The 16,781-nt window shown below is 38.6% G+C and overlaps 1 protein-coding gene across 6 annotated transcripts in view; it reads right to left on the bottom strand.

Annotated features, from left to right (window-relative positions):
* DNAJC5 (DnaJ heat shock protein family (Hsp40) member C5) overlaps positions 1-16,781 on the bottom strand; it is a 36,147-nt gene that overhangs the window by 14,641 nt on the left and 4,725 nt on the right. Inside the window, exons 2-4 of one of the 6 annotated variants that reach the window (XM_075021277.1) lie at positions 10,906-11,062; positions 9,096-9,170; positions 2,893-2,960 (exon numbers count right to left, since the gene is read on the bottom strand). The exons of 1 other annotated variant lie outside the window; for it this stretch is intronic. The gene's annotated coding sequence lies outside the window, so the exon portion shown is untranslated. Of the gene's footprint in view, positions 1-2,892; positions 2,961-9,095; positions 9,171-10,266; positions 11,063-16,781 lie in introns of those variants that run through there. 4 more of the 6 variants (XM_075021266.1, XM_075021257.1, XM_075021296.1 and 1 more) reach the window with 4 other exon arrangements.

Consider the following 16,781-nt stretch of genomic DNA (forward strand, 5'->3'; position numbering starts at 1 on the left):
ATTAAACAGCACAGTTTTTAACCATCTGTGTACCAGAACATCCTGCGTTAGTCAGCTTTACCAGAAAACGCAACTATTTTCAGCATGACCAGGTAAGTATAATTGGTACCACCTTGCTCAAAAGACTTAGATTAAATCTGAAAGGTTATATGGAAGCCAGCCTTAACATTTTAAATATACCAACAGTAAACTGAAGCTTAGAAAGACTGATTTTCTTTTTAGTTTCCCAAAAGAATCCTATCAAGTTTCATGGAACTGGTGGGACCTTAAGTTTCTGCCAGGTCTGTTGACCCTCTCCTAAGTGGCATTTAGCTCATTAAAATGGCAAACTATTATTACAGCCAAGAAAAATGAATAGTTCTCTGCCAGTTTAGGGAATTAAATACTCACAGAACATCCCAATGAATGCCAGCACCAAAAAGGGTGACAACAGATCAGGTGGCCAGAAGCAGTGAGGGAGGACTAAAACTTCATCTGACCCCACCACAAGATGCTGCAAAGAATTTAACTGGAAAGGGGCAGCGAGGGGGGATCAACTTTTCCAAGAAAACTTGCTTAGCTGTGGGGCAGGATGGAGGGTGGAGGTTACTGACACTGCTTGCACAAGAAGCAGATGCTTGTAACAACACAGGATCACAGGAGTCAGATCCCTGCTAGAAAGAACCGCCTTGCACCAGTAAATGGATGGACAGCTAATTCGATGGACAGTATCAACAATATTTCAGTGTCATTAGCACCCGGAAGCAGGCTAACAGCAGTACTTTTCATTTCACTTCAAGGCTGAAGCATTAAGTATTTATTCATGAACAAACCTCTGGAAACTGTAAAGTACCAAGTTGCCTAAAATATCACTTTTCACATTTCCAATTAATTCTGTACATTTTCCCATGTAAGTCACAAAGGCACAGCTGCTCACTTTATTTCCTCACTGTAGGAAAGACTGCTTTTGAAAGGAGTTGTGGCTGTTCAGCTCCACTGATAAAAATCAGAAGGGGCAAAGGAAACCAAACAATGTTAACTTTAAAAACACTACTGCAGCAGGACATTGGGGTACAATCTTCACCAGAATTTTAATTTTCTTAATATCTGCATAGTCCTAAGTTTAAGTTACTAAAAAAGAAAAAAAAAGTTATAAAAAAATCACGTCCTGAACACATCTGCCAGTGCACAGACCTTTAAATACATGCTGTTCACAACAACTTTAGTGAAGTGTCTGTCTTCAATGTAGGGAATCTGGCTGTCAACAGTTGTTCCAAAAAGTGAAATCCCACTGTAAGGGGCAAAATCCACCACCTCCTGACATGGTAAATGATACTTACCCACTAGACAAAGGATAATGGAAGGTCATTAAGCTTAATTGATACTCTCTATCCAAATTGCAACAAGTTTGGTTGAAACCAGAAGAACAAAACAGCTTCCCAGTCTTTCCATATGTAGCCAGTAACACAGAATAGAGAAATCCTCAAAAGGGACAAATAGGAAACAGGAGGAATGAAAAAGACAAGCTCAAAGCCGTTCTGGAAGTGCTGGACAGGAAAAGAGGTAGGCTGCTCTCCTAGCACAGCCCAACACCCCTGAGGTACCAACTCGGCAAGTGTCTTTAATACAAACTATCTGTAACATTGTCAAGCCCTCTGCAATGAGAGTTTTAAGAGCATATTAGCAGATGATTAAAGAGCCTAGCTTGGAAACGATGTTTTGCCAGCTCTTACAAAAATTATGTCTAGTTGATGCTTTATTGTACAACTTTAGGAAGCACTACAGTATTTTAGGAAAGCTTTGTATTCCACAAAGCATTTCTGGTTACTGACTACATGGTAAAACATAATGTCAGTTAAATTTAAGACTACTAGCCTTTCAAAGATTTCCAGTGCAGAAAGTTAACTACAGGTGTTAAACTAGATTATTCTATCTCAACCAGTGTTTACTAGTAAGTCTAAATAAAAACACCAAGCCAGAAAATGCCTTAGTAAATATTGATTTATCACAAAAACAGAATAGCACCACTGGCCTCTGCATCCTGTCCATCTGTCCCAGATTCATTTAGAGTTGTTCTCACAATCTGGTATTTTTCTAGGGTGACAAAAATCATTTTTAAAGGGGAGAGGAGCAAAATATATACAAGTGTAGTGGTTTAACCCCAGCCAGCAACTAAGCATCACACAGCCGCTCACTCACTGCCCGCCCCCCCCCCCCCCCCCGCTCCCAGTGGGATGGGGGAGAAAATCAGGAAAAGAAGTAAAACTCATGGGTTGAGATAAGAACGGTTTAATAGAACAGGAAAGAAGAAACTAATAATGATATGATAACACTAGTAAAATGATAACAGTAATAATAAAAGGATTGGAATGTACAAATGATGCACAGTGCAATTGCTCACCGCCTGCCGATCGACACCCAGTTAGTCCCTGAGCGGCGATCCCCCCACCACCACTCCCCCCAGTTTATACACTAGACATGGTGTCCCATAGTATGGAATACCCTGTTGGCCACTTTGGGTCAGCTGTCCTGGCTGTGGCCTGTGCCAACTTCTTGTGTCCCTCCAGCCTTCTTGCTGGCTGGGCAGGAGAAGCTGCAAAATCCTTGACTTTAGACTAAACACTACTTAGCAACAACTGAAAACATCAGTGTTATCAACATTCTTCTTATACTGAACTCAAAACATAGCACTGTACCAGCTACGAGGAAGACAATCAACTCTATCCCAACTGAAACCAGGACAACAAGAATGTATTATCAGGAAAAATATGAGGCGTTTTAAGCTTGGCTTCGTGAAGCATTAGAGATTTCTACAAGAAACTTTGAACTTTGTTTCCTCGGCTTTATTTTGCATTTAAATGAGTGGATTTTTTTTTTTTTTCACTACAAGAAATCAAAAAATACAGTACTTACCTGGTATCTAGTTTGAATATTCTAAGGTAAGAGGTAACAGCCTCCACACACCTGTAAAACTGAATCTCCTAAAGACAAAACAAAAGCAAATCAGTTGTTCACTAACTCATACGTTGAGGGCTCATTGCAAAGTTGTCATCCCATTATTTTATTATGACAATCCTTCATAATATGCTAAAGGCAAGATGGAAGTGAAATAACAGAAATGTAACTTTCTATACTTACAGAGAATTTTCACTTAAAGCAGGTAAGTATTGAAGCCAGCAGGAATGGGGAGGCATGCTACAGTCTGGATGTATTTAATAGGCACACACTTTCCTACAACACGGTCAGCTGGCATCAGAGAATACATTTTAAAGGCTGCATTCAAGTATTTCCATTATGCTTTCACTCAAACACTGCCTTGATGTGAAAGTCCAGAATAAACAGAAGTGGGTCTACTGTCCAAAATATTTTATACTAGAGTAAGTTGCCACAATGTAAATATTTATCTTCAGAATTGATTAGCTGTCAAAGTAAGTTAACAAATATTTGAAAGTATAGATACAAGGGCTCTGTGCTTTTATCTGTAGCTTCAGCCTCTTTTCCCAAACCTTTTACCATGTGAAAGGCACACACTTACCTAAAATAAAGATACCAGTCGTACAGAAACTCTAATAACCATTATCTATTTAAGACTTTGGACTTTTTCAGCTTAGGCATTTGTGAAATATCTGTACTTAAAACAAGAGAAGTGTGTTTTTCATATCTTGATAATCTGTAATGTTGTTAGAGAGAAACTGCTAAAGAAGCTTAGCTAATTCAGCAGACCACAAGCTCCGGCACAAGAGCAGCAGGCGCGCAGCCTGTTCTACCACCCTGCAAGGCTGCAGCCGAGCACAGGCACGGGGCAAGGTGAACCACAGCAGAGCAAGACTTCACAACAGCCCAGAGATGTTTAGTGGCATTCAAATGCCAGACGCCTTCGTGACAAATAAATGTACATTTATTAAAAATGTCAATAGAAAAACAGTATTGTCTGTACAGCACTTTTCTTCACAAGTTATTAACAGCACTGCCAGTAAGATTAAGACATGCAACCACATGGAGAAGCTGATTTCTATGCCATTTCTAATGCCACTCTACCTGGCATCAACATTGGTTCCTGTGCTTAAACTATAGAGCAATACCAGCTCATTTTGCCAGGACAAATTTCCATCAAGAAACCCACTGTTTTATCCTATGCACATTCCCTCATCCTGAAGCAGGTTACCCAAAGAAGAAACAGGTCTCCCTTCAGTGTACAAGGAGGAAGAGAACCTGAGATGACGCAGCAACACAAATCCCTTCTTTCAGTGGTCAAGGCAAAGTTAGACAGATTGCTGTGGATCACCGATCACATGAAAAGAGGAGAATGAATGGGCAAGAGGAGCCTAGGAAATGCTAGATGATGCTATTGAAAAATTTAGGGAAAAAAATCACTGCAACAGATTAAAATATCTTTCTGACTGAGCAGGTATAGGATACATGAAATCCATGTCCTTAATCAAAGTCACTTATGCGTTAGATTACCAAACAGTAAACTTCGTGAGTGGAACTTTGGAGCAACTTTTACCCGGCAAGTCATCGCTTAATCATCATCCAAACCCTTTCAACAGTTTCCAAAGAACAAGCTCTGAATGCACTTGAGAAATAAACTCCCCATTCAATTAAAAAGTATGCCTTTCACAAACTTGGAAGGTTTTGGTGTGGCAAAGAGAGATGTTGGGAATACACCCAGTAAGCTGTTGGCTTTACTAACCACAGAATTTGTTTTATGCAATCTGTAAGAAGCTGCTTGATCTTAGCAGCATATCCATAAATGAGTAAGAATGAATCAACCATCAAGAAAATAATCAGCCTACTGTTGATGGATCTATTTAGTTCATTCAGTAGATACCACCAAAAGACTTTTCCTGAAAAATAAAAGGCATGGAGTGCACAAGCTACAGCCAGAATTTAAACTTTCCCACTCAGACAGAGCGTGTGCAATATTAAAGGCTAGACTACCTCTCAGATGCAAAATGTCCTATTTCGTGAAGCTATAAAACCTTCCAGGTTCCCTGCCCACCACTTCCTTCATTACAAAGTAATCATCAACGGAACATTTTTAAAGCAATCTTTAGAAAGCTGCGGATGGTTAACGGGGTTAGCAAACAGAATTATGGCCAGGCTCTTAGGACATCAGGGACTAGAACAGACATATTCAGATGGACAAGTCCACCAGTTTTGCCTGTGGTCACTGTAAATCTTCTCTTTCAATCTCAGATGCACGGTATTTTATTTTTTTCCTAAATCAGCTCTCCCTTCATACCTAAATGAAGACCACCTTTAAATTTACCACTAATTCTGTTTCAGACAGCAACCTAAGCTTCAGAAATGTTGACAGTCAAACTGAAAAACAGCCATGGTATGCTCAATTTATGGATGTACACAGCTGGAAATTTGAGAGTGAAACAGGAGAAGAAAGCAAGTCCAAATGTACTTCGGAGATTTGATTATACTTGCTTGCCTTTGACAAAAAGAGCTATCCTGCTAAAGTCAGCATTTGGCATATAATGAAGTAAATGAAAATACAAGGATGTGCAGACAGAAGCTTCAAATAGTTCAAATACAAGATTCCAGCCCAGGCCTTGTCAAAATTCCATCAGAAGAAAAGTCTTTACTTTTTACACCATATATATATATAATACCTAGCCACATATAGAACTCAGAATATATAGAAAAGTATTTTTATCTTAATATGGATGCAAGCAGCAATATTTTCTTTAGTCTCTCAGCTATGCCACTACAAAGTTTCATTAACAGCAGAAAGCCTGATTTACAGCTGGAAATAACCAAACAAGACCAAAATAAATTCCAAAGAAAACTACTACTTATAAAAATTTAAGTACATGAGAAACCCGCAGCAGCTATTCCACATCACCCCTTCCTCACCGCATTCTCCCGTGTGTGCTCCCTCCTAGCACAGTAGCCATCCGCAGCACGCCTTTCTGGGGTTTTGCTTGCTTGGTTTCTGTTGCAACTGGCAATTCTAATTTAGTGACTCAGGAATGTTTTGATCTACCCATCCAATCTCATTATTCAACAGGCCAGATCCACTGACCCAGAGCTCTACATAATACCCTGCTTGTAATTACTTGTAAATATCTCCCCTCCTTATTACATGATATTCACAATACAAACAAAAGGAGAGAAAATGAAAGGACAGATGCCGGAAAACAAACTGAAGCATTTAAAAATCAAGATTAATGGATGTTACCCTGTTTCAAAAACCACAAAAACTCAAAGAAAAAAGTCTGGGGAAGGGAATAAGCAATTGTTTGAGAGGCAGAGAATCCATATGTAAGTATGAAAATCAGAAGACAAGATTAAAGAATGATGAAGGTAACAAAAGCAAGCAAAGCTACATGAATGCAAACTAAATTCAGCAACACATTAAAATTGTGATAAGTTTTGTAACACTAATGAAGAAATACACTTAGGAAGTTTGCCTGTTCTTCCAACCATTTTGCGCATACCAAAACCAGCTCTTTTAGCCTCAGTTGTCCTGCAAATTTGGATCCGCTTTATCTAATATTGTATTTTCCCCATATACTGTGACCATAAGTAGTGCTTAGCACCTTTTCCTCCTCTAACCAAGAGATATATACTACCTTTTCCTTACAGAAGTCAGACATGTTCTCAGATCTATTCTTTTTGATAAAAAGCACATCTGTTTCTTCTGTCTACCCTAACGTCTTCTGACAGGTGCAGGAGAACCATTTTTATTTAACAGTTCTATTAACAGAATTGTCATCATCCTGCTCCATATGCTGCTAACAAAAAGAGATAAGTATCTTTAGGATACCTTCCTTCATAATCCATCCCCATCATATACATGAACTATATTATAGTTGCGAAGTATTTAAAGAAATAATGCTGCAACTAAGGTGTATAAGATAAAAATTAAAAAAAAAAAAATCAATAGACAAAACAGAAACTCCAAAGTCTTTATTTTCACAGCCTTACTTGCTCACACCACTTGCAAAATGAATCAGTATTGGAAAAATTATGTGAAAAGGCTGAAGGTAAAGCAAACTGGCTAATAAGTGCACTCAGAAGACTTACTATTTTAAAGTACTCTTCATCAACATTCCCCTACCTGTCTTGAAATACTAATTTTTAACCTATTAATTGAAGCACTAACATTTACTATTTCATTAAAGCATCCAAGAGTGAGTGTTTTGGTGTTGCTTATACTTTTTCTATCATAGCACAAAGCCTTTTAGCTAAGTTTTGCTATTCGGTTTCTAGCTTTTTTGATAAAGGTCACATGAGAAATTTCATATCCATTAAACCATTCTGTTTTAACATATAAACCCTGATGGAAAGGTAACCTAGTATCCAGGGAATTAATTCGACTGTATACACCTTTCTCCCAGAAAAAAAGAACCTTACTATGGCCAAATTCATTTGCCTTGGGAACAGAATATAGGTCTCTAATAGTGGAAGACTGCTAAAGTCTTCATTAAATTCTCTTGAGTTTTTTAAAAAAACAGAAACACAGAGCTTTTATATAAATGAAATCTGGGACCACACAACTCCTCTGCTAAATTCAAGTCTAAATTGATCTAACATGCATCATTAAGACTGAAACAGAGGTTACACTGAAACTTGTGACAAACTTAACTACAGTGGTACAAGTGTTGTTTCTCTAATAAGCTTAGCAGATTAAAATTTAGCCATTTAAGTCTGATTCACCAACCTGTTATAAAGACTTGTGACCTTGTAGCCTATACAAGAGTAAGATTCAAACCTAGCAAAGGTTTTCCATATTGGGGGCAGAGGGGGGGAGAAATGTAAAGTATTATAGTCACATTTTCTATCCTCTCTCCTCAACTAGAAGAACTACTCTCTAAAACCCTGGGGTTTTTAGTGGATTCTCTACTTAGGATTTCATTGCTCCTATTTAATTCTTCAGCAAAATTAAATTATTGTTTATGGCATTACAGTAGTTTGTATGGCAGAGTGCATGTGTTACAAACTGCATATGGCTATAAAAAAACCCCTACATCTGCTTACTCAGCTATTTAAAAATTTATGAAAAAACAGTAGTTCTGTTTGCTTGCCTCATTATTACTCTAATTTTTTCTCTACATAAATCTATGTGGTGTTTGAATCGCTGTAACTACTCATAGCATGCAAACTCACTAGAACAAATCAGAAAACCCACAACATTCACTACTGTGGGTAGAGTGATACTAATGTCACTCATTTCTTCTAGAGAAGAAATATTTTAAACTTCTTGTAAAGCATCAATGCAGAGGTGCAGCTCTATTTGGATGGGAGCCCAAATGGGTGGGCTATACTTGATAAACTGTATCAATAAAAATAAAATCATATTGCTAATGACTATACCAATTGTTGTGGTTTAACCCCAGTCAGCAACTAAGCACCACGCAGCCACTTGCTCACTCCCCCTCAACCCAGTGGGATGAGGGAGAAAACTAGGAAAAAAGTAAAACTCGTGGGTTGAGATAAAGACAATTTATTAGGACAGAAAGGAAGAAGAAAAAAATAACAACAATAATAATAATAAAAGGATTGGAATATACAAAGCAAGTGATGCACAATGCAATTGCTCACCACTTGCCAACCAATGCCCACTTAGTTCCTCTGCTCCTTCCAGCCACCACTCCCCCCAGTTTATATACTGGGCATGACATCACATGGTATGGAATACCCTGTTGGCCACTTTGGGACAGCTACCCTGGCTGTGTCCCCTCCCAACTTCTTGCGCCCCTCCAGCCTTCTTGCTGGCTGGGCATGAGAAGCTGCAAAATCCTTGACTTTAGACTAAACACCACTTAGCAACAACTGAAAACATCAGTGTGTTATCAACTTTATTCTCATACTGAACCCAAAACATAACAATGTACCAGCTACTAGAAAGAAAATTAACTCTATCCCAGCCAAAACCAGGACACCAATATAGTCAAAGCATTAAACCTTTAAAAATATAGAAAAAGTCTTGGAACAAACAAATGGGTTTATACACATAAAAATGGGATTTATACTATTATGTCACACCTGTAGGTAAGACAACTAAAGGCTTTTAAACAGCAATAAAAGAAAAAATGCCTATTGTCTCATGTGACAAAGGTTCAGCAAACTAGATCAATTGTCAAAATGTGATCACCGACCTCTCAACAGCCTGCTCCAAATGCTTCGCCACTTTCGGTAGGTTAGGATGAGTCTTCTGTTGCATGAAGCAGTAACTGTACAATAAACATACAGGAAAGCAAAACAACTTTAGCAACAGGTTAAGGAGACAATGCTGGTCTAAGCAGTAGCTTTTTACAGCACAGGCAGTTTTTGTTGCCTCTTTTTGACCAGGCAAAGTGAGGTTACAGAGTACATGTAGAAAAGCCATATAAGCAGTCCAAGAGGCAAAAGAAATGATGCAATGACCTTCCCAGACATGAACACATCTTTCAAATTACAAGTTGGTCGGCAAAGGGAAAGAAAAAGAGATTTATCAGAAATTAATCTGGAAGGGCAGGGCAGGGGAAGATTACCCTCTGTACTCATCTGCAATAGCAGGAGATGGAGGGGAAAAAAAGTTCCTATCTTCTTTTGCTATCAATTGTGGAGGCAGATGAAAAAGGTAAATAAGGATCTTCCCCTTCCTCAAAATTTAAATAATGTAAAAGTATGGTTTTACAAATTGTGAAATAATTTTGGTCTACATTTTGCAACTAATTTATTATTGGAATTGCTTTGTTGTCAAATAAACACTCTTGGCAGTTTCAATCATGAACAGTTTTTGTTAATGACTTTGAAATCAATAGTTTATTTTAATGGGTAAAAAAGCAAAAATGAAGACCAGGCTGTACCAACAGCAGAAGGTAATTCACATATCTTCAACCTGATCTAAAATGATCAGGTCTGGTGTTTCCCTTTGAGAAACTTTACCTGTTTTCAGGTTATTAATCTCTGCCATTTGTTTCTTTAATAGTTATCTCTTCCCCCACCAAGCACACAAATCTTTCTTTTAAAAAGTTATGAATAAAGAAGCAAAATAAGCAGAACGGAACAGCAGAATTTATAAAGCCAAGTTTCCAGAAACAACCACCCTCCAAGCCACCTAGCTCAGGAAAAGAAAAGCTAAAATGCCTTTATACAACCACTGGGAATCCAACGTAATTGTCTCTGTAACATCAGCGCCTTTCTTTCTACTTGACAGCGTAATTAGTTTTTAGTAATCTACCAAATTATAAGATTATTATTTTAGTAATCTACAATTTAAAAATTAATCTTATTTATTTAATAATACAGGCAGAAAAGAAACTTTTTTCCCCAATTTACTTTTACCTCATGTATCTGATCAGGTCCTCCCAGCCGAAAAAGATGCATAATTATTCAAGCAACACTTGCATCCACTCAGTCAAGCTGTGAAGGCTTTAGTTCCAAAGACTTTTGTCTTTTGCAAAAGTTTAAAAATTAAGCATATCTAAAAATCCTTTCTCTTAATTGCTTAACTGTATTCCCCCAGGTTTTGTGGGGCATGGGGAGGAGACTTCACTATTTCACTTCCTCACAGAAACTGCCAAAGAAAATAACATTTTAATTTCCTCCCATAAAAAACAGAGAACATGGGCTTCTAACATACATTCAAAGACTTCTTTATTAGATCATAAAGAAAAAAAGGCAAAACCAGCACAACAGATTCGTCTCTTTTCAGATGAGACTGAATACTAATAAGAAATGTTAAAAACAAAACAAAAACTCCAAAAACAAACCACCACTCATTTTCCTTTCCTAATCACAAGGCTGCATCCAACACCACAAGCTTCAGCCAGAAAAGCCAGCACAGCAGTCAAAGATGGGAAGAGCTGTATTGGTGATCAACCACTGTGCTAAGTGGTCATGCCTAGTAAGGACATCCATACGCCAATAAATACGAGTTTTAATAACATCCTGTTCTACTGAAGAGGTACTGGTTGACATAACCTTTCTGATGCAGATCTGGCAATCGAGCAATTTGCTGGTACAGCTTCACGTTAAGGCGCTACAAGCCATGACAGCAGCTCAGGAATCCAGGTCAGCAGAGCTACAGCAACTTCCAGTGACAGGTCCTTGGTGTAAACGCACCGATTGTCACCATTCCCTGTTAGTCAAACATCACAAACACAAGAGGAAGTCGCTCCTGCAGTCCTGCAGCTAAGAAAAATATGCCAGGACAGAGCAATCGGTGTTGTAAAAGATGTTTTAAGGTTGAAAATAACATTTTTGACAACTTTCAAAACCACCCCCAAAACCACTGCTTTCAAGAAACTACAGATTAAAATTAGAATCACACCAATAACATTTTTTAAATTGCATGCTCTTTTCCACCCTAGGATCACCAGACTCTTTGCATGAACCGAAGTGCTGGGAACAAGCTGCAATACTGACATGAGTACTACCTGCCACCAAACTGCACCATCCAGTTAAGCTTTGAAAAAACCCAAACCAAGACATCACCAGGAATAACGGTCCCCTGCTGACAAACGGGGCACAGGCTGTAGGATAAAAACCCTCTGATCACTGTGAGGGAGTGAGCACAAATCCAAGCAGACCAAACCCCCCAGGCAGACCATCTCCAGGCCCCCAGGTAAACCTCTGCCCCAAATGAAACTTATCAACTGCCAGAGAAACCACAAATTGCTTTTTCCACAGCCAGCCTCATCTGAGGTAAGGACGACACTCCCACAGCAATTGCAAAACCTCAAAGCGTACCCTACCATTCTGCAAGTCAGAACTATCCTTGCACAAACACATAGCGGTAGAATAGACATGACAAAAACTGCAGGTGAAATGGCAAGTCATAAATATAGATTTGCTGAACTAATTGATACAAACAACAACAACAAAAATGTATATATGTTTTGGACATGCAAGACACTTCAGTCATCTTCATACAACACTCTCCTCCTCACTGGATAGTGTCAGACGTTACAGAAAACAGTTTAAAAGGCATGAAGAGATGAGTTCCATATCCGCCCCATTCAGGTCCCCAGCACATGGACATTTAGAAGCATAAGAGCAGTTAAGACTTATGATTTTCACAATAAAATCTGAACTGACCAGAACAGCTTGTATCACTCAAACTTTAACTTGTCGTTTTGACAGGAAAATGCAATAAAATGCCTTTTCTTTTGAAGGCTGGGCAATGCTGGAGGGGCATGCCTTCAATGCAAGTATTTTTGTTTTATTCTTAGGTCAATTAAAACAGAGCCCATGTCCAGAGGTAAACACAGAGTAAAACACAGCAGAAGGCACCATTTATTCCCTAGCGATCCAAAAGTTTTCACAGCACTGAAGAAAGTCACTATGAATGCACCACTAATTTAACTATATTCTTATAATACGCCCGGAATATATTAACCAGTATACAACCCACATGTGTGAGTCAGTCTGGTTTGTGAGGTGCTCAGGACTAAGACTTTGTACATTGTCTCCACCCAGCTCATTTGGCTAGAAATATCCAAACAAATCACAGGGTTGGATTAAAAGTGGTTTTAATTTAAACCAACATTTTCTTACAGGAGATAAACTCTTTGGTATTTTCTAACTATACACTGTGGTTTCACCAACAAAAAGATTTATTTTATACTACTCCTACAGAAACCATACTGATGTTTATTTCCAGTGTTCTCTCACTCTGCATACTTTCTGCAATCTGTGTGATGAAGTATGTCCTCAGTTCTGCCATTCAGTCTGGCAACAGTATTTTGTGGCTGCCTAAAGAAAAAAAAAAAAAAAAAAGCCAGCCCATAATTTAGAAATAATAAGGCAACTGAGAATGGTATTTGTCCTACTGATTTTCCCACTAACTCACTAGTGATTAACAAGAAAAGACACAGCTTGAATTTCAGACCGTAGACTTAGTTTGCAAACCTGGCACTTAAGGAAAAAATATGTTCTAGACTTTAATTGTAACTGAGTTTTCTAACATTATAATTGGAATAAGAAATAGAACATCAAATGCATATCGATTTTAAAAACTAAGTTTTCAGACTGGAATTACACTTCAGAGGACTTACAACAAAAAGGCCACTATTATACTGATGCATAATTTAATCACTGCCATTCCCAACACACATGCCTTTTAGTTTCAGTGTAAAGTATAGAATTACCACATTTGGTCTTTTTTCCACCTAAAGTACTAACTGAGAACAAAGCCAGAAAACCGTATAGTTTTTGTGACTGTGATGCTTTTATTCCTCCCTCTGATCTTAATTAACAACACCAGAGCATGACACACATCTCTTCAGTATGCCTGTATACATGGCCTGTGTACATGACATGATGCCGCCAATGCAGTGTTAAGCCAGTGTTACTCTTACACATACTCCCCAAACCAAGAGTATGCCTTCCTGAAGACCCTTAAGAGGAACAGAATTAGTTGCAAAACAGCACCTTTCCTCATTTAGGGTTATTTTTAAACAATATTTATACATCTACATATTTAAACAGCCTCAAAACAGCAAGGAAAGACAAATTAAAAGTCATCATAGAAAGATAACTTTTAACATGCAAGAGGGACTAACTGGGCTTTATATGGAAGATATCAAGAGAATGAGTCACAGGAAGAAACGTGGTTTTAAGATAAGATGCAGGAAACCAGGGCAAGAAGTCACACATTATAGGACAACTACAGAAGATGCTGGGTTTTCATTACCCAATATATATTTCTTTTCAGGACCAGTAGTGAAAAATAAAGTCATGTTGATTGTTGGCCCTGTTATCCAAACCACTCAGTGAAATAGTGAGGTACGCTTGGGAAATTATAACTATGCACCTTCCAAACGCCTTTTGATTAACTCTGTTTCCCTGGTTTTCCTAAGTTAATTGTGAATAGCAAATGGTGTGCCAAAGCAATTTTTAAAAGTGCAACAAGAAAGAAGTAAGCAAGTGTGGAAATTGGGAACTTTGTAGGAAAAGAAAGAGACAGTTATTAAGGAAGATAAATATTTTCACTAATTACCATAGAGGCAAAATGTTTCTGTTCAATATGCATTTACTTCACTCTGTGATAAAAACGGTCTACTCAAAGCAAGAACGTTATTTCCCAACATTAAAGTTAGAGCCTTCAAAAGAATGACAGACTTACTAGTGTTTTGTCAAACCAAACCACAACGATGGTAAAATAAATTTTCTAAGGAAAAGACATGGTTCATATCCTATTTTTCTTTCGCCACTCAGACCAGAATAACTCCTCGAGACACACATCAGAATCGTACACATGCAGCGAAGCAGCATCCCTGTGCGACAGAGCTTGTTAGTTAGCAGATGGAAATATTCCTAACCCGGAACTTAAATCAATTTGCCGCTCTGAACAGTAACTGAATCCTTTTTTTTAACTCAATTTAGAACAGAAAATATGTCTGGTTATAGCTTCCAAGAAACAGCTCACCTCAGATTTCAATGGAGGCACCGAACAATTTTGTGGTCCCTTCCCTCCTGCTCAAGAAGGGGCAGGCGAGGAGATGCCAGTGGACTGCTGGGAAGAGCAGAGTATCTAGGAGCGGCAAAAGCTAAACCATGCAGGCAAGAAGGAAAAGAAACAGGCACCTGCTCCCACCGAGGTCCCACCAAGCACGCTGAACCACCTCACCCTCTTCCAGAGCTCGCACTATGTGGCAAGGTCCCCTGCCCAAAACGTCACGTAGATCAAGTCAGTTGAGGCGTTATCAGATCAGTCCAACTGTTTCAGATCAAAGTGGTTATCAGTCTGACCTGGAACTGTATCAGAATAACGCCAGTCCCTGATGGACCTGAACTAGAGCAGAACTTAAAAAAGAAAGCACTGCTTCAATTCCCTGTGCAGATACTAGGTGATTTCACAGGGATCCCGTATGCCCTTTGTAAAAGCACATGAACACTCATTAATTTTATTCCCCTTCCACCCGCTGTTATCACAACGTCACGTGTCTCCCGAAGACACACTGCCATGCTCCAGTATCCGAACAAGGATCTTAACACGTCCCATTTTGTCCGCTGATCCCCCTTCTCGTACTTCCAAATATCAGAAGCAGGACTGCCAACTTTCATGCTGACCTTGTAACTACAGAGAAGTAAAGAAAAATTAAGACATTTCTTAACGTATTTTCTATTAAAAAAAAAAATCCCTTAATTGCATACCATCAAGTAACGCTAGATGCAACCTGGAATTATCAATCTCTCACTTAGAGCAATCTAGTCGTGGTAGAATAAATTTCCTGCACCTGGCATGTTCTAGGTTACTGTCACTAGTAACTAGTGACATTACTGTCACTAGTAACTGCCCATGAAAACATTTGGAGTTAGGCTCCCAAGTCCCCCTCCTCTCTACAAACAGCTTTAAACCTAATTATGTTTTTACAGTGAGTGTCCCTAAATCCTCCTGCCATGAGAAGCAGATTCGTAAGGAAAATTCTTCAATGACTGACCCAGGCTAGGCAAAGGCCTGCATTACACACCATGCACTGGAACTGTGACAAAATTACAAACTATTTCTGAGCACAAATAAAATTGCTAAGATATTACCATCACAGTAACAGAAAATCCTGTTAAGACATAGAATACGTAGTGACAGATGGAAGGGAAAAGAACATTTTCATTTGAAATACAGCCAAAAATTTAGAGACATAAAAGGGGAGAAGCAAACAGAAAACTTGTGCAAGTTTCTGCTTTATGTAACTGCATATTTGGCTACTGTAATGACATCAGTAAACTTTGGACTCTTCCTATCTGCACTGCAAAATACTATCAACGTATAGGTCCCATACATTCCCTTTATCTACAGATTGTCCTGTAAAAGCCACAAACATTCCAGAATCCCTACCGCTGCCACCTAACACAACTTTAGTAAGACACAAATGAAACCAAGTAAGGATTGTGAAGTCCCATGTGACAAAAGCAAAAGCAGGATGGTGTACGCCAGTGTTCCTAGAGCAAGCAGTTAAAATACGATTCTTGACAGATAGAGAAATATATATTCTTGGAGGGAAGAGAAAACTCAGAAGGAAGGCAGGGAGAAGCTGGAGGTGCTGGCTCGATCTCTGGTTTGTGCTCTTCTATCAACTTTTCCCCGCTGGTATTAGATACTGCCCGTCATTGCAATCAAATCGTCAGAACTATTTACTTGTATCATTCATCTGTCAGAAGCCATCAGACCATCACAAAAATACCAGTTAATGAAAGCACACTTATCTCATGTCACAAAAAAAAAAAAAAAATGTTCATTAGCAGTGCTTTGATAAGAGGTAACTAAATGCCCCTAGGTTTTTGTTTGCTCAACCATTCACCCAAAGTTTAGATCACAGTACTGAAGTATATTGAAAAAAAAACCCAACCCCAACACAACAATCTTTCATCGAAAAACTCTATTCTCGTTACAAAATCCTTGAGCAGATTATGAAAGAGGAGATAGCAGCTGCTAATTTAAGTTAACTTGGGCCTAGAAGACTCGTTCTGTTTGCGTGGGAGCTACCATACCATTGCGTACCACATGCCTGCAGTTTTCTACCAATGTGTGCATGAGAGGGTGAAAAACTTGCACCCGGAAGAAAAACGTACTGAAATTTTACAGTTGGCCCTACAACGTGCTGGCACTGAAAGCATTTCAGCATTACTGAAGAAGGCAGAAAAGGACTTTAAAAAGGCACGTTTTAGTGCAATGCAGATACAAGGTAAGTGCAATTAGGAGAAGTTGCCAGGACATAAGAAATTTCAACGTATGCTAAAGCAATCTTATTCACATTTTCCCAAGAAAAACCTACACATCAACAACACCCTAAAAACCCCACAATTTAACACCAACCATTACTATTTTCTAGCTATTCTATGCACATACAAAAAAT

Source organism: Buteo buteo, chromosome 2 (genome assembly GCF_964188355.1).
Source record: "Buteo buteo chromosome 2, bButBut1.hap1.1, whole genome shotgun sequence".
Classification (NCBI taxonomy): domain Eukaryota; kingdom Metazoa; phylum Chordata; class Aves; order Accipitriformes; family Accipitridae; genus Buteo; species Buteo buteo.